The sequence below is a fragment of the Larus michahellis genome, chromosome 10, assembly GCF_964199755.1.
Source record: "Larus michahellis chromosome 10, bLarMic1.1, whole genome shotgun sequence".
NCBI lineage: Eukaryota > Metazoa > Chordata > Aves > Charadriiformes > Laridae > Larus > Larus michahellis.
The window spans coordinates 19,560,915-19,579,436 of record NC_133905.1 but is presented as its reverse complement, the minus strand read 5'-3'; the positions used below and the strand labels follow the sequence as shown (position 1 = coordinate 19,579,436).

Genomic DNA, 18,522 nt, shown 5'->3' with positions numbered 1-18,522 from the left:
GCCAGTCTCAGGGCTGACACAGACTCCCTGGCTTTTGCAAACCCAGCCAGTGCACAGACCCATAAAATCAGATTTTGACCTGGTCTCCTCACGACACAGCTGCACACCAGTATTTGGGCAACTTTGGCACATGTGAACAGTAACAGATCGTTTCCCACCAGGGTGCCAGGCTTCCTCCGGCACCCCGCTGCACCAGCTCTCCTTCAGAGATCCCTGCACATCCAAGGAACAGCGGAGCCTCTTCTCTAGGGATAAATAGAGCTGACTGATATCCTACAACTGGGCCCCCAAAGAGCAAGGCAGACGCTATCTTAATACAGGAAAGGCCATCAGATTTCAAAGCAACAGCTTCAACTTCTATCTCTTTAAACGCTCATATCATTTACAGTCTGAATTGGTGCCTGGGCAGTATCAGTTACATGGATTAGGAGCTGTAGAGGACATTAGTACAATTCCTCTTCCTGAGGTTTTTACAGCTTAATGGACAGGAAGTGTTGCTGGTGAGCCTCCAGCTTCTGGCGCTCCGACCAGAATGTCCCCCATCTTCCCTTTTCTGTCCTAGAATCACTTTCAATTAACAGTACCAAAATAAAACCGATGTCATCCATCCCTCCTAAGCTGCACATGCATTATTCATCAACATGCCCTAATTGATTCTCTCATAACCATGAGCACTTCTGCACTTGGCTATGTCATTCTTGTCCAGCAGAGCACAATTTATGAAGTTTTATGCTACTTGGAAAAGGCACTTTCAAAGCGTTACCTTTCACAGCTTTTCTGATCAGAGCTTCAAGTTAGATCCCAACACACAGAGGCATCAGGCCTCAGTTTTGTGTCCAGACAAAAGTGTCCATCAAGTGTAATTCTGCTGCACTGATGCTCAGTGTCCCAACTGGGAGGTCAGTACTGCTCCAGATACTCTGCGCCCTCTTCCCAAAACATAGCGTTTAAGAGAGGTGAAAGGCAGGATTTTTTGGGGAGGTCTCCACACCTCTGAATAAATGTTCTGAAACGTGTAATCCATGGAACATTGAGGGAGTTGAAATGCCCTTGCAAAAACTTTCCTTGAAAGCTATAGAAGTATCTCCTAAACCTACTCACCCTCACAGGGAACAAGGCTCCGCAAAGGCTGTCTCTAGAGCAGGAGAAAAATACAAATCCCATCAGGAGAGTAACTCAGCTTTGCCTTCAGTGCCCTGACACTAAAATACCTCTGGATTCTCCCATCCTAAGCTCTGTCCAAGAGTTCAGGGAACTGAAAGCCTGTGATGGGATGCTCAGAAACAGAGTGGATACTGTCAAGGTGCAGTCCACAGACACATTCAAAGGAACAGGTCTGAATTCCACTCTACAACCCAAGTAGCTGGCAATCAGCATTATGACACCCCATACAAAGCAATTAATAAATCACTGACCTCATCACTGGCACAAACGTGTTGGGTTTGATGGGACCATAAATCACAGCAATTGTTTCTTAAGTACTTTAGTGACAGCATTACAATGGCTACAGCATAATTCTTACTCCTGGTGGCCATGCGCGTTCCTAGATCCTTCTAAGTGTTGGGTCTAACCTGCGTTACTTTACCTGACATGGAGGAGGCATAGTCATCGGTGCACCATGGTGACACTACTTGTGCTTCCTGCAGATGTTCCCTGGCCAGGGGTGCTACACAGCGCTCTGCATCACACCACCATTCACTTGCTTAACCACATCTGTGTTGCCTCTTTTTCCACATGCCTCTGATTTTCCCCGTTTCTTCATCTGGTGCTTGCTCTGGATGCTGTTGGCTGCTCCCTTTGCTTGCTGCTACATCATCCCACTATGGAAGAAAGGAACACAAGTCCCTCACTCACAGCAGGCACATCCAAGCTGCAGGACAGGAAACCTGCAGGCGCTGCCAAGCTGTTTCCATCCTGAGAAAAGGACTCAAGCAGTCATGCAGAGGGAAGGAAAGTGAAAAATCAGAAACAGAAGTTCACCCTATTTTTAACATCACACTTAATGTAACATTAAGCTTTGCGCCAAAGGACTTGGTCAAGGAGTTACCAGGGAGCCTCCTCTCAGAGGAGCCCGTTAAGTTTATGGTGGTCCAGCTTTATGGGCATTCAACAAGCATCGTGATATTCAGCTCGGATTTCACTTGCACCTCAACACTCAGTCTGCAGCCTTCCCCTTTCCCCACTAGAAGGAGCTAAGGACCAGGCACCGGAGAACAGAAACAAGGGAGTTTCGTTATGGACAAATTAAAGGCAATCCTCAATACATGAAACCACTTGAACGCTTCCTCTACACGGTACGCTCTGCACTAGCCCAATCCAAAAGACATTCAGTGTCGTTACAGAGCAAGATCTCTCTGCTTGGAAAGCAGGCATTTATTTCGCTTTCTTAACCCTACGGTGAGCTGCTTTGGGAAGGATTACGCTATTGAAATGCTGTAATGCCATTGCATAACTCAGCACGCTTCACTTGAAGCGTGCTTCAGCCTTCACCACCCCATTCTCAAACACCAGGTGATAGAGTTGGGTGCAGCCAGCCGGAGAAGGCAGCAGGAAGGTAAAACAAGGCACCACCTCTCCTAGAGGAAGGTGGAAGTGTTTACAGTCTCAGGTCAGGGAAAGGAGTAGGAAAGATGTGATGATATACAGAGTAACAGGAGGGAGTGAGGGCAAGACGGTGCTTTGCTCATAGGAGAGGAGGTGGTATATTTAAAGAAACAAAAATAATGAATTTAAGAACTAATACAAGGCAACACCTTATTAGTAAAGGTCACACAGCTGCTCCTGGCAATCCCCACAGCAGGGTACCCAGCTTAAGCAGAGCTCACCCTGCTTAGCCACCTACTGCAGGGACAAGGACTGAGTGGCCAGCAGTGAAGCCTACCTGCAGAGCCCACAGAGACCTGCAGTGCTGAAGCCTACTCTGGAGGGGAACAAAGTTAAACCTGCAACTCCATCACACGTAAGCACATCATTGAATTACCTGTGAAGACCCATTAGCAAATTCACAGCAAGGTCAAAACTGTTTTAAAGTTATATAGTGGTTTTTTTTCCTTCCTCTGCTTAGCTAGAGCCACATACCATGCTGCAATTGAGAACCAAGCAAAATACAATCTTACAATAAGCCATTACCAGATTCTTGTTTGCTTCTAAGCCCAGCCTGAGAAACCAGACACCTTCACACCCCCTCCTAGGTTTAGCTCACTCCTTTTAAGCCCTCCTTCCGAGCCAAGGTTGCAGCAGGTGCAGCAAGGTAAGCACAACATCTGCCCCCCTGCAAATGCACTGACCCTTTCCTGGCCAGCGTGGGCTTTCTGCATCCCAGGACATGAGGAGGGCACAGGGTAAAAAAAAAGGCACCTCCTCACCTTCCTTAGCAGAAAATAAACCGAGTGGCTGGTCAGGACTGCCCTGCTGCCAGCTGCCACCTTGGAAGCTAGAAGGAGAAGGCACCGAGGGGTTGTGTCTTTCTAGCAGACAGTTCTTGGCTTGTCCTCATTGGAGGCACAACCAACTTTTATGCCACTCCAAAGAGACAAGGCAACCTCATTCTGTTAAAGATAGAAACTGGGGTCACAGAGCTGGGCAAGGCTGGTGTTTGCTTTGCTTTTGCCTACAGCCAGCTCTACTTTTCTGTCATTAGCTGTGGGGCAGAGAAGATGACATGATCCATGACCAATGTGAACAGGTTTTTGCCGCCACTCCTCTGCCAAGACCTCCTTTCCAATGCTACAGCAAGCTTTCTCCTGGGGAATTAACTTTGATAACACTCCATACAAGGGGGTTTTCACCTGTGTGATAGCACTGTTCACGTGTTGTATTGCAGATGTCAGGGCCCTCATGGGCCTTAATGGCCCTGATCAGCCTCACCTGGGGCTTCCACTCACAGACCCCCGCCCATGGGCACAGGGGCTCTATTTAAACTCAGTCCAGGGCAGTTAGTCTTGAGCTTGGTTTAGTTTTGGTTGGTGTATGTAGTCTGTAGATGTGTTTCTTAGCTTAACTTTGGCTCTGCCTCATCATCATGAGCTTGCCTGATTCTGAGTTCTTGCTTGATGCTGACTGCTGTCCCCCTGCCTGCCTGCCTGCCTGACTTGGATATTGTGGTATGAGCACTGACTGGTGAGACCCCCTGCCCTGCTGGTTCTGGGGTTGCCTGGGCTCCTAGTTTCTTGTCCTTTTAAGAGCACCAGATATTTGCTATTGATAGGTAAGTGAGGGGCTACTTCTCTGTCCCTGCTCTTCTCCCTATGGTTGAAGCTGTTGGTCTCTGCGCTCAGATTGTCTGTTGATGAAGACCCTGGGGCTTTACCATGACTCTGGACTCTGTATGAATGATGCTGATAGGTAGGATGGCTGTAGACTGTCTAGAAACAGCAAGCTTTTTTCTGTTTTGCTCAGTTCACAACTGTATTTTAATTGTTTATCCAGAGTCTTACCCTCATAGATGAGGATGGCGAAGAAAGGAGTTTGGGGGGGAGAGGGGGAAGATATGTGCAATTAAATGACTAATAAGGCAAGACTTCTTGGGTTTGAGCAGATATATGACAGGTGGAAAGTTTATGGTTGGATTATCAAGGTTTGGGAAGAGGCTAGTGCACTTATCATACTCATGCTTATATAAGACCTATATTTGCTTCTGCATTCTATAGACTTACCCAGGGTTTACTATTAATCTGCAGACACAAAACAAGATTGCTAGTTTTTCTCTTTGCTTTCCAGTGTGCTTTTCACTCTCTTTTTTTGTTCTTCAGGTGGGAGCTAATCTTTTGTTCTTCAGAACACCTGTAATCACTGCAAATTCTTTGATTTAAGCAGCCCATATGTAGGGATTAGTGCTGATTTCACTTCTCACTTATTAGCAGTAATGCTTCCTTTTTAGTGTCATAATCCTGAGGCAATGTATTATGTGAGAATCCTTGGTCATACACGTAACTACTTCTTCAGGCGAAGAAGTGTTAGTGTCACCAGGAGCTGCTCCTTTCCTGACACTTCACCTGTATCCATGGTTGCATCCCACCTTCAACCACTGTCCACCATGCAGAGGCTCTTGTACTGGAGGGATTTCCCCACCACCCTGTGCACTGTAATTCACATTTTCATGTTTAAGGTGCCACACAAATGAAAGGCGTAGCATCTCCTGATTTGTACCTACATTTTCCCTGTTGCTACTCTGATGTCCTGCACTGTTTAATTACCAGTTGATGTTAGTCACACTTCTTATGATGCCAAAACATTGTTCTAAAACATTGGTGGAGCTGAAGATGAACATAATCATTCTAATGGCAGAAATTGAAGTGCTTAAAATCCACAATTCATTATGCTCTACCATCCCAGCATGCCCTGCCTTTGGGAAGGGGTCTTCACAGCAGTTATTCTTGCTTCCTCACTCAGTGGGAATACCCTGGTGTAATTCAGTGCTCTTTGCAGTCTCTGTCCTCCTGCAGTGGGTGGTATCTGAATTCTGGAATAATCTAAAGTCATTGTAGTCTGTTCCCACCCACCCCTTGCGTGCCAACAAGAGGTGACTTCACTCATTTGGAAAACAACCCCTACACAGCAACCATTTAAACTACATTAAACAACATTTCTCCCTTTCATTGACTCCTCTGGCTTTACAATTGTTTCTGAGGTTCAGAAGCTTAAGGAAACATCTCTGTTTCCAAAGAACATTTTCATTCCTGCGAGGCTCACAGTCTCTGGGGCATGATTTAAGAGCATAGTTTTGATGGTGGATGTATTTAGGTAGGGAAATCATGGAATTGTATGTAGGAAGGAGATAATCTTGGGGCTGCTTGTATGCATAAAGAGTCCTGATGCATAAAATGGGGAGCAATATTAACGGGTTATTCATTCTCCTGTGTGGCTGAAGCCTGGGCAGGTGAATGACCTTCCCTACTCAAATGCAGCACGACCTGCCCAGCCAGGCCATGGGCAGGAAGGCGGAGAGGACAATGCAATCAAGAGGCTAGGCAATTATTTTTGGAAACTTACTGTTCACAGATCAGAAGAGCGGTTAAGGTGACAACATACCTGTTGGCAGAGCTTTGGGAGCTGTACAGCACTCCCTTTCAGGCATTAGCAAAGGGTTATGAAACAGCAAATAGTTGCCTTTTAATAGTCTAGAGGCTGGGACATGTGTTCAGTATGTGTGGGAACAGGACCAGATCCTTCCCTTTTTCCAGCTTCTGGCAGAGGAAACAGCCTCTGGGATTCTCCTCCTCACCCCATGGGATGACCCAGCACAGGACCCATGTAGATGTCCAAATGTGCTACTTCCTTGCTCCCTTCTACCCACCTTCTTCGTCTGGGTGGCACTGGTGAGAGCGAAGGTGGAGAGAGAATTGAGCCATACAGTTTACATGACTGTCTGCACTCTCGTCTAGACCACACAAAGGATGGTGTTGAAAAAGATTAATTTGCTGAAGTTAATTGGCACAAGGAAGGGGAAGGTATTAGTAACAGTTTTATTTTCAGTTTATTTCCAAGCATCCAAAATAACTATGCAAAAAAGGCAAATTAATCAGCAAAGCGTCCCTGCTGCAGCCAAGCTGCACACACCCGTGGTGGGGGATTGTTACAGATGGCTGAGCCTGGAAACACTGCATAGCAACCAGAATTATGTGAATTATTAGGGGAAAAATTAAAGAAAAACCACAAAAGAAGAGACAGAAGAAGCCAGAGAATGACTGGAAGGTTAGAAATCAGCCAAGTGAAGTTTACCCAGACAAGTTTGCATACACCTGCCAACAGCTTCCACAGACACAGCAACCCTGGTGTGCTTTGACATGGAGTCGCAAATGGACAGGGCAGAGGGCTGCAGCGGGAGGTGACAGCCCTGGTCACACGTTTACACAGCCGCTTGCTCCGCAGGAGTGAAAAGCAGTGGGTAGAGAAAGTTCTTCCACTGATACAGGCTCCTGGAAGACCAGCAGGCAGAGGAGGTGTTTCTGAACATGGGTGCCATGGTCTCAGCTCTGCTGGGAGATGAGCGGGAGGCAGAGACTCTGGCTCAGGGTGTTTTGATGTTATCAGGAGATCTGTGTGCCTCTCAGGGCTTTGCAGGAGAATTGCAGAGTTCTCTGGCTGTTTCAGGCTGGAGATATATTCCACAGCACAAGAACTTGTTTTTCTTAGTCATCTTTCATTTTCTTAGTCATATTCAACTAGTCCACACCCTGGGTTTAAAATTGCTTGCGTACAGTCTGGGTGCAGAGCTGAGCAGGAGTGGATTGCTGCCAGCTGGTGCCTGCATGGGGAGGAGACTGCTGAATTCCCAAGAGAGGTTTGGGACACAGGTACTCCCAGCAGTTCCCCACCATCAAGTGATCGGAGATGGGGTGAGGGGCCCTGAGCAGAACCTGCAGACCTGGATGCTGTGACTGCAGCAGAAGCACAAGGTGAAGTCAGAGTCCTTCCAGAAAACACAGCTCAGGGATGAGGATGCTATATCTGCAATTCATATGGGGAAGAGGGGAGCTACAACCCTCCCTTCTAGCAAGCCCCCCTCAGCCAGCTGTGAATCCTTCCTGGGGATTATTCGTAACTGAGCAAATTCCCACTGTGAGGTAGTATCTCCTGAGGAAGGGAGATATAGGCTATGGAGTATGATGGTGTCTGCAGGGTGGCACATTCTCCTACATGCACAGGGTAAGGGGTATAACTCCACCGACTACAAAATCCATGTGCTACCTAACTCTTGGTAAAGGTTCAGCCAGGGAAGGACAAGAGAGAAAAGCAGTATTGGGAGTAGAAACATGGATTTGCCTAGGTTGGAGGGAATCTTTCAGATCATCTAGTCCAACCATCAACTTAATGCTGACAATAGGAGCAAAAAATGTTCTCTAAAAATGTGGGGAGTTTCTGCAGCCAGTCCAGCAAGCCAAAGGGTTTTGTGAACTTGCCTGGCTGCAAGAAAGCTAGTTTAGTTACCCTCCTCACCCATTTTGCACACTCTTGGGAGAGTGGTGCTGATCAACTCCGGGCAAGGAAGAGACTAGTTCAGAAGAGTTGGAGCTGTGAGACCTCAGCACTCCCTTTTTAGCTGTTGCCCTTTGTGAAAGGGAGCTATGGGGAGTTGCATGGTTAGATCCGGAGTCGCTGCTCTAAAGCAGATGCTAAATATTCATCTCCTGGATGGTGGGTAACCGCAGCTGGTTTGTAAAACTTTCTGCAGCAGGCGATGTTGTTTCCTGAAGCTCTCTCTTTGGGACTAATCTTCCAGGGGATTCTCCCATTGCCCATGGGCAGTTTTCCATAGCCCAGGAGAACACAATGCTAGTTAACAGTAACTAGTGGGAGAGGGTTGTGTATCATAAGGAGCTCATCAGGCAGGTAGCAGACAGGTGCATCGGGCCATGCTACACAACTGGCTGGGAAAGGCTGGGATGGAGGCGATTCAAAATGTCTATGGCGAAATCTTGCCTTTATTATCTTAGTCATGAACATCCCACATATTTCGAGGAGACCAGAATTTTACTCCCACGATCCAAAGACAAAGCAAAATAAACCTTGGTACTCACAGCCACAATGCAGAACTCCGCTTTATGGGAAATAGCATCCTAGCCTCAAAAAGTGGCTAAACACGCCTCCCTCTTCCTTCCTGGCACAAAGCTTTGCATCTATTGCTAAAATCTCCTGTGAGTTCTGCTGTCCAAACAGCCTGCAAAAGCCATAAACATCTCTCATTGCTTCCTCCCATCTTTTTAACTTCTCTTTGGGCAAAAGCATTGTTTTCCTCCCAGACTACACAAAAGATTACTGCCCAGACACTACACTAAATGTAATGTTGCATTATGATAAGCATACAAACATTATACTGAACACAAAACATAAACTGTCAAATAACAGAATACAGGGAAAATTCTTGCCAGTCCTATCCAGTCGTGCTGTGATTTGGTACGTCCAACAGCTCAGAAGGGTCTTTTTCTCTGAAGGAGGCCTGAAGCAGAAAGAATCAAGAGAAAAACTCTCTCTCAAAAAAAAAATTACTTTCTCTCAGTGGGGGATGCCAAAATTATCCCTCAAAAATGCCCCTATTTCATAATTAGTTGTGTGTTCATCACAATTTAACAATTGTATTGCAGCAGGTAGATATATACACCTAAAAGATGGCAATTAGGCCTGGGGGGGATGTACCACTTTTTAGGCAATGATATTGTTTGCCAGGCTTGAGTTTTCCCATGCAAATGTAACTGGCAGTATTGTTGTAAGTCGAGTGTACTAACAGTCTCTGAATGATACACACTTACATGTAAATGCTCGGTATTAAAACTGGTATTTTTACAGTTTGCTGTTCCTTTGTGTCTAGAAGTGGTAAAAAACATGTCTTTCTCAGATTAAGAGCTTCAGACCTTCACGTCACATGTTTATTATCATTTGTAGTGGTTTACTGGACATCCAAACTGCTCCTTAACCCTAGCTCCAGAAGCAGACAGGAGGTTTAGATATTTTTCTGGTTATCGTTTACCAATGCTGGTTTTAGAATAAGGATCTGCATCCCAAAAGGAATAGACCGCTGTATAAAATGCCCTGCACTCCTATAAATGCAACTAAATGTTCACAAACAAAGCTCTCTGGAGAGCAAAGCCCAGGAGGATGTCCCGGCAGTTGCTGGCGCAGTGCACTGTGCCCCAGGAGACAGTGGGATTTTTCTCCTTTGTGGGTGGGCACCAGATTGAATTACTAAAAATTCAGTGCTTTTCCCTTTCCCTTCTGCTCTGTCCTGAAGTGCTTCTGTATCGTTCATGCAAAGAAATTTATGAAACTTCATTCTTGCTATATTCTTTCCCCACTGACTAGGGCTCCGAAGCACCTGGAAGAAAGAAGAGACACCGTCGACTGCACGAGGGGGCAAGTGGAAGAGGGAGGGGAAGAGCCCTCGAGCCAGTCTCGTTTCTTGACCCAGCATTTTGAGTTCGGCAACAGAACCGGCCCTTTATGAAGTCCCCTATGATGGCAGGGATCTGGGTCTGCACCATTAACACCACGTGCCGAGGCCCGCCTGCATTTCCAAGGTAAGTGGGCTTGGTGGTGCTCAGTTTCAGTAACCTGCCCTGAAACATCCCTGTCCCGGAGCATTTCTGGGGCTGTGGAGGCTGTCTGGGGTCAGAGCAGTACAGAGAGAGATGTTGCCAGAGGAAGTCATTCCTTTTGGGTGAAAAAACATGAACTGTTTCATGGGAGAGGGAAACTTAGGGCAAGTGTCTTGCGTAAATTGTGGCACAAGCTCCTGCAGCCTGTCCCTCTTCGCAGCTTTACATTACCTCACTTCAGCTGATAATGTTTCCCATGACAAAAGCTGCTGAGTACCCTATGCTGCTAGCGCAGCGTCAGGGCTTCTTCCTAGGTGTGGCTGAACTTAAGTGAGAGTAAAAAGTGATCCGTGTTCAGAATTTTCAGCTGTCCAGCTCCAAATGTCTTGGCGATCGCAGTGGTACCATGCATGTGTGTTTCCTTGGAACTGATACGTGCAGAGCTTTCAGAGCTGTAACCACCACCACTGTCAAGCTAGAGATTAGGATTACCAAATACTGCAGAAGCTACATATGACAAACATCACATAGCTGTTGCTAAGACCCTTGATGGAATCCCTCAGGGATAAAACAACTCTGGAATCCAAAATCAACATGTTTATACACATCCACAGTGTCTGCAATCATTATAGCCCACCTTCGCCGATTTGCTCGTTGTTTCCCCATGCATCAAAACCGTCACATACAGACACTTGACCCAATTAAACTCCTGTAGAGAGAAGTCATGAAGAGAACAGATATACAACCTGGACTGACGGCCTGATAATTTCTCTTAAAAAAAAAAAAAAAAGAGAGAAAAAACAAAACAAACCCCTCCCTCCTCTTCAAAAGGATCGTTGTCTTAAAACCATACTTTTTCCTCATTTTGTTTAGTCTTTGTTTTTTAAAGCTGCTGTTGTTACAAGTAATCTCTAAAATCCTTGTTGCTGGAAAACATTAGGAGGAATTTGTTTATACTCCCAGTGTGTGTCTTGCAGGCATTTCACAGCATGCTGTGTATAATCTTTTCTTGCTTCCTCCTGTACGAAGAGTTTTTTTTGCTGGTTGAGTGGCTGTTTCCTACAGTAATAAAACAGATAAAAAAGGAAACCCCTTGTTAAATCTCAAAAACCAGCAAGGGATTTTGTGTAGTGCTTGAAATGAACTTTTAACTCATTCCCAGTTCAAGAAATGTGTTTAGTCAGAAAACCATACGTGTTGTTGCCATAATGCCACTTTCTGCATACTTACTGCATGTACTTACTATCCCCTACTTTTTTCATGTTCTCCCTTGTTTTCTGTGTGTACATGGTTTATCTTTGCACTTGCACTCTCCCAAAGGCTCTTTCCCACTTCCTGCATCCCCCTCGGTAACACGCAGCCCGTACATCACAGGACACACCAGTAAGTCCACTTTACAGTGATTTGGGAGAGTGGAGAGGTACAAATATCTGCTTGAAGCTGCTAGATGACTGTGAGAAACTGAGCATAAAGCTCTGAGCAAGACTCTCAAGTCTCAAGACTCTACCATGCAGCATTTCTGCAGTACAGTCAGGATTCAGCTGTCATGGTACTGGAAAGCAAGAAATTTATGCCAGTGCATGAACTTCTACTTCACACAACAGCGACCACTTTGTATTATTTAACTTTCCTGTTGACTATTAGCTTGTGAACGCAGATGTGCTGTCATTCAGATGCTCAGCTACGCAGTTATGTGCTCTTGGCATCAGACTGAGTGTCTGAATGGAGGGTTTTGGCACTAGCCTGTTTGGAAGAAAGCTGTTTGCCTGCTCATGTTCTCATTAGTATCTGAGCTGATGAACTACATTCTTCTGCATTTCTATGTTCCTAGATACAGATCTGGCTTCTCTCTCCAGTCTGGGATAAATTCTCAGCCAAGCCATTGCTTGGAGGGAGCTGGCTGGTGAGCCTGTGTCTGCGCTGCTGAATTCATGCAAACACTTGGAGAGCCTGACGTGCCCTGTCTGCCTGATGGAAAGTCCTGCAGACCCTGTGAGTGGCCAGAAGAGTTAGCATAGGTGGCCATGATACAGTCCTTGATGCTTTCAAGGATCAACTGCTTCTGCTGATCTACAGTGGCAGAACAATGTGCAATGGTAGCTGGGCCTCTACCAAAATGTAGGTCTCTCCCCAACCCCTCCTCATAAATGCCTTGGCTGGTTGTAGCTTGTGATGCTGTGTTTACTCCAGCCCAGAGAAAAACCTGCCCCAGAAACCACGCTATCACTCTTCTTCTATCACTCTTTTCTCTCCCTACAAATAACCACCCTTGAACTCCTTTTGCAGTAGGTAACGTCAGCCTGCTGCTGCCGCCCCTTGCTCTGTCTCCGTCTGGGAAGCAGAGAAGTTGTGTCTGCTGCAAAAAACTTCTCTTTGCACTTTGTTTGGCCTTTTCTGCTGGAAGGAAAACCCAAATGCTCTCTCCACACAGAGGAGCAGGCTTAGCCCTCAGAAGAGCAGGTAACTGCACTCCCTGGGGCAATGTCCACCTCTCCTGCCCTCTGTGCGTTGCCACTTCACACTCCATTCATGAGTGGGTCTCCCCCACCTTACCAACAGTCACTCAGAAATAGCAAAGGAGAACAGGCAGAATTTGATTGAATGAAAAAAATTTTGTCCGCACTTTTACATTTTATTTCTCCACCTAGTTGTTGGATTTTCGCCCAATGTGCATGCACACAAATGGCTCTTTCTAAGCACATCGGTCCCGGATGATTGCTTATTAACTTGCACTTTGGGCTATTTTGTGCTCTTTCTTCTTCTCCCAAGGGGATGCTAGTCTGGTGTGATGATCCTGGTGTGCCACCTAGTGATTGGACTATTCCCTCGTCACACATCATTTATCATGGGCACTGAGGGCACGAGTTTTGGCCCCATTTGCCCACAGTTACCTGGATTGTAGGTAACCTGTGGCAATGCTTCACTGTGCTCAGTATATGCAGGCAGGGAGGATCCCACTGCACTGTTTTCTCCTGCATACTCCCACTTTCTCCCATCTTTCTTTCTCCCATCTTTCTCTCTTTTCTCCCATCTTTCAACTGTAGTATCTGCCTTCTCACAGAGGTAGGCAAGAAACGGGAGCAGACCATTTGCTGGTGTGCTGGCTGCCAGCTTGCAGGTCACCCGTGGCCATCATCTCATCCATCAAGTAATATTTTTGCACAGCCTGTGAACATTTAGCACTATATACATAGTAAGCAAGTGCTGTTGGGGAGTCTAGACAGTGTTTAAAGCCCCTGCAGCATGAGGGATATTGCAAATATTAGCTGACACGGTATTGCATTGCACCTCATAAAACAATTTGTGAACTATCTGGGCAGATCAAGGCTGGAGGAGTGATAGATGGTACCAAGGCTGGAGCTGAGGCCTTCCTGGGAGAGCTTTGTCTCTCTGCTCAGTCCCCAGGTACCCAGGGGAACTGGAGGTGACAGGCAGGGTTGAAGTGGGGGAAGCACTCCGCAGAGGAGTGCATCACAGCGAGCTGGTGTGCAGGCAGACTGACCTCCACTGCACTCCTGGAAAATGTCCTCCATTCCCCAGTGCAGCTCCCCAGACGTCTGACCTCCCGCCTGGTTTCTGCAGTCCCCTGGGGCATGGGAGTTGTAAAGAAACACCCTTCACTTTACGAGCATCTTAGCAGGGCAGGTTCAGACCCTCCCAAAAGTTCGGTTCCTGGCATTGTACCCTTTCCTAGATACTGCCAGGGAATCCAACTGGGTGCTGTGTGCAGTTGCAGCAGCGGTGCTGCATACACACAAGTGCTGAGAAGGGACTGGACTCTATTACTGGACTTACTCACCTGCTATGAGTCATGCAGCAAAATTACGCTGCAGAGGTCGGCAGCTGCTAAGTCAGTAGTTACTGTCTCAGCTACCCTACAACAGAAACTCAATTGCAAGTAGAAACATGATGATGAGCAAACTGACTCCCATAAGCAGATGGGGCAATTCATAAAAGGCGAAGTGTAGGAAGTCAATAAATTTTGTCAGTGTAGATCTATGTTGGAGGTCAAGGTAAGCAATTAACTCTCCTGAAAGCCTAAAGGGTTCTTCATCTCCTCATAGGGCAGCCATCAGCGAGGAGTCTCTCTGAATGTTGGGAGCTTCCTGGTCACGAACCCTTTTTCTCATTCTCGGAGCAAAGGTGTCTTTTAGGTGGGAAGGTGAAGCTGCTGCCTGGAGGCTGGGTCTGGGGGTCTGCCTTTGTCAGCAGCTGTGAGCGGGTGAGGCATCCCAGCCATGTACTTCCCCTCTTAGCTGCACTCAGGCATCCTCTGGAAACACAGCTTGTGTCTCCCTGGGTTCTCTTACCAGTGCCATTCCTCCTTCAATTCTACAATTAATTGTCCTTAAGTCTAGAAGCTCTGTTAGAGCCTGGAGAAGTGGTTTTACCTCCTCCTTATAAATTGCTGATCTTAACCACAATATTGCAAGGTGATCTGGGATATGACAGCAATGGAGAGATGAGAAGTGATTATTTTGTTCAAGGGAGTTCAAACTTTGATTCAGCCTTAAGTCATCATTGTTATCAGTTGACCATCGCATGCGAGTATGTTGCGTTTCCTGCTGGGGAGCCTGTGGAGGTGAACGCGCAGAGGTGAACCTTCCCTTCCTTGCACACCACTGGCTTCTCTCTCTGCCCCAAGGTCCCACAGGACAAGAGGTGCATGCTTACTGCTGGCCTCTTGTTTTTATTGCTCTGCAACCCACAGCGATGTTTTGGGTTTTTTTCTTCAATTGCATTATTAAAGCAAAGTGCTTCTGTGAGGGTGGGGACTCACTCACTACATCCAGTGCTCAGGGGGATTTCTGCTGCAGGATTCTTACTGCTGCAGTCATCCTGTAGTTAATCAAGACTACAAAGTCTGTCCTGGTTTCAGCTGAGATAGAATTAATTCTGGGTTTTATTTCTAGCGGTTGCTGTGTTTCAGATTTGGTATGAAAGGAATGGCGGTAATGCATATTGGTTTAGTTGTTGCCAGGTGATGTTTATATTTTTCAAGGTCTTTTTTTCAGCTTCCCATAGGAGCTGATAAGGAGCATAGACAGAACGAGGAATGGCCAATGGAATATTCCGTACCATAGACATCATGCTCCGTATATCAATGGGATCAGCCAGGGCAGTGGTGGTACTCACAATCGCTCCTCAGGATGGTGCCAATTCACCAATTTACTGGGTGGTGAGTGACTTGTGTCTTGTATATTCTTTTACCATTATTATTGTTATTTTTCCTTTTCTGTTATTGTTCTGTTAAAACTGTCTTTGTGTCAACTGACAAAGTTTTTTCCCCTTTTCTTTCCCCTCCTTTTCTCCCTCTTCTCCCTGCCCTTCTGGGGGAGGAGGGAGAACTAAAGGAGTGGCTGTGTGGTCCTGGCTGCCAGCTGGGGTTAAACCACGACAGAGTCAAGTATTGTAAGTGTGGTAGCAGAATCTGTACCTGTCCAAACTCTGCCTGGGGCAGGGGTTTATACAGTTGCAGTGTAAGAAAGGGGGTTAATGCGGATGCTGGGGGACAGGAAGCATCTCAGCTGGGAAGAGTTCCAGGGCTTATGAAGCCTTTCCCTAAGAGGGAGGACCCTGTTTCCTCTTATTTACTCTTATTCATTCTTTTAAGAGAAGAGCTTCTGCCAGTACCTGGGCAATTTCTAGAGGGCTGCAGCGCGAGCTGGGGTTTCATTGCTTTTTGAGAGAAGACAAATTAAATGGGAGCTCATCCTGTCTTGGCCCTGCCAAGGGAGCCAGTAGGACACTGCCCTGTGGGGAACAAGGGTGTTAGACTGAGCTCTTCCCAAATATCTCCTGAGGCCTCCAAATGCAGGAGCTGAAGGCCTGAGCACTTCAGGCAGCTTGCATAGGAAGCTGCGGCAGAGCTATTGTCTTATTCTGACAACATACCAGGCTCTTGCAATGAAGCAGCAGGCTCCAAGCCCCTTTACCTGCTCAGGTGGTCCTGGGGACTGAACCCCACTTTCTCTGAGAAGTGACCCTCTCTGTCTCCAGTGCACCAAGGATGTGGCAGGAACTGGAAACTTTAATTTTGCTGTTAGCCCTTTGAACTTGGGTGATGAGGAGATGGGAGTGCTAACCTCCGCAGCCGCCTCCTGAACAGCTCTGTGGCTGGCCTGTGGGCTGCCGGGTGCCTTGCAGGGAGAGAAGGTGGTGCAGCTGTGGACACACTGCTCTTCTCTGGATAATAATGCTGCAGGCAGGTCTGATACCTTTGATCCTCCAGCCAGCCGTGGGGGCATGGGGGAGAAGTGCGCCCTTCTAGGTCTTCCTCCCCCTCAGAAGCCATAACCTTGATGAGAGTGCGTAGATCTTCTCCGTGGGTAACTTAATATGACAGGATCAAGGGACAGTGCAGAATAACAACTTATTACCGCTGTAAAAGCACACAGTGCGCCCCAAAGGGCTGGGCTACTCCCACCGTGGAGCCCAGAGACAAGGAAAAAAACCCCAGAAGAACAGAAGACTTTGCCTGCATAAAGCAAACAGGGATGGGGCCACGCAATGCTGAAGGGTTTCTCTGCACACAGACTCTGTCGCTGCACACACGCATGTATCTGCTCCTGCGGGGTGGCAGAGGAAGGGCCTGGGGGGGGGATGAACTCTGGCACCCGGGGGGGAGGGTGGGGGTGCTGGAAGAGGAGCTTGCCCTAAAGGCCCGGGAGAGCCTGAGAAATGCTTCAGCCCAGTCTGCGCTCCCTGCTGTTGGGCATGGCCCAGGCCAGAGGCGGAGGTGGGTGTTCCATGCCGCTGTGGGGTTCGGCTTCCACTGCCAAAAACGGTCCCCATTTAACTGGGAAGAAATACGATGATGTTCCTGTCTTGCAGATAAGAAGAGGAGAAACTGCTCTGGAGAGGGAGCGAAGGCAGTCATGCTCGTCTTCAAGCCGCCCTCTCACTAAAACACCCCGCTGTCTGCCTGGAAGTAACGTTAAGCAGGTGAACAGTGCACAGGTCACCGCTCAGCCTTGGTGCGAGAAAGGAAGAAAATGACAGAGCTGGTGACGGTCCCTGCTGGGGCCAGAGGACGGGATGGCAGCCTGCCCGCTGCTATCGGCGCGGACACCCGGGTATCAGGGCCGGCAGCCGCTGCTCGGTGGCTCCTCAGCGGCAGGCTGGAAAAAGCCGAATAAAGAGCCTCGCCTCCCACCCCGGAACACAGCCCTTCGCCTGCGAGCGGGGCAGGGCTGAGGGGGGGCTAATGTCGGCGCCAGCCGGGAACTACAACTCCCAGCCTCCCCCGCGGCCCCGGCGCACGCGCGCAGTGCTCGCCCCGCGCGAACTCCGTTTCCCGGCAGGCCGAGCGCCGCTCCCTGCCCGCCACCGCCTCCCCCCTCCCTCGCTGTGACGCGTCCGCGCCCGCCCCGCTCCCCCCCCTCCCCTCCAGCGTGGTGACGCGCAAAGTGTGTGCCCGCCATAGCAATCGCGGCCGCCGCGGGGTGTGCGGGGCCGAGCGCAGGGGCCGGGGGCAGCGGCGACCCAGCGGGGCATCGGGCAGGTACGGGCCAACGGGTGAGGGGGGAGCCGGGCCGGGCTAGGCCAGGCCGGGCCGGGCTGAGCCGCGCCGCCGCGCTTCCCCCGGGCCGGGCCGGTTGGCGGCCGCGGCCTCCGCGCCGGGCGGGGGGGAAGGCGTGGGGGGGTCGCCTCAGGCCCTGAGGGAGCCGCCGGGGGAAAGGGCGGGTTGGCGGGCGCGCTCCGCCCCCGCGCTAGGGAGCGCCCTGCGAGGGGCAGCGAGGCGCTGCGCCTCGTTTCCCCCCCCCGCTCCACCCCCCCGAGGCCTGTCAGCCCGGCGGGGGGGGGCGGGCCTGCGCCGCGCCGGCCCCGCCCGCCCCGGTCCTCCGCCGGCCAGCCCGCCCCCGCCGCCGGGGCTCTTCTTCCTCCTGCTGGGGAAGGGAGGCTCTCCGGCTTCGGGGGTTCCCCCCCCTCCCCCACCCTTAGCTAAGCTGTAAACCTTCGGTTGGAACGGGCAGCGTTGGCCGTTCTTCCCGTTGGGGCCCGGCGAACGGGGCGGGGGGGCACGGGAGGTGCTGCCGCGTTAGAGCCCGCCAGAGCTGTCATGAGCCTGGGCGCTCCTCTGGGGCGGTAGGGCCCTCGGTTGTCTTCCCAGCCGTGTAAGGAGGAGTGGGTGTTGAAACGGAGCGTGTTTTTCTTACCTTCCCTTCTAAACAGCAGAAGTTTGTTCCTGGGTTTTGTTTTTTTTGTTTGTTTGGTTTTTTTTCTGTGCTTCTCCTGGCAGATCAGCGCGTAGTTCCAGGTTTGTTTTGTAAAAAGAGAAATACCAGGAAGCTAAATAACTTTGTGGCTTTCCCTGGCCTTAAAAATATTCGAACTGTAAAAAATTATGAATTTTTAAAGAAATATCTAAAGCGCCGTTAGGAACATGTTCTATAGGAACCGCCAAGTTGCAGTTCTATTAGAGGTTAAAGAGGGAAGTTAAACAAACAAGGACTTCCCTCAGAGCTTCACTCCTGTAGGGTACCAAAGC

The 18,522-nt window shown here is 48.8% G+C and overlaps 1 protein-coding gene and 1 long non-coding RNA gene across 6 annotated transcripts in view; both read left to right on the top strand.

The window, feature by feature from the left end:
• The first annotated feature begins 3,983 nt into the window (after positions 1-3,983).
• On the top strand, positions 3,984-11,991 carry LOC141749196 (uncharacterized). Its single transcript, XR_012589277.1, has 3 exons — positions 3,984-4,207; positions 9,799-10,013; positions 11,863-11,991. It is a non-coding gene; the product is annotated as an uncharacterized LOC141749196 (long non-coding RNA).
• Positions 11,992-17,384: 5,393 nt separating this feature from the next.
• The window catches only part of DCAF1 (DDB1 and CUL4 associated factor 1), a 52,426-nt gene continuing 51,288 nt past the window's right edge, over positions 17,385-18,522 (top strand). For all 5 annotated transcript variants that reach the window (XR_012589275.1, XR_012589274.1, XR_012589276.1 and 2 more), the window contains exon 1: positions 17,385-17,535. The gene's annotated coding sequence lies outside the window, so the exon portion shown is untranslated. The remainder of the gene's footprint in view (positions 17,536-18,522) is intronic.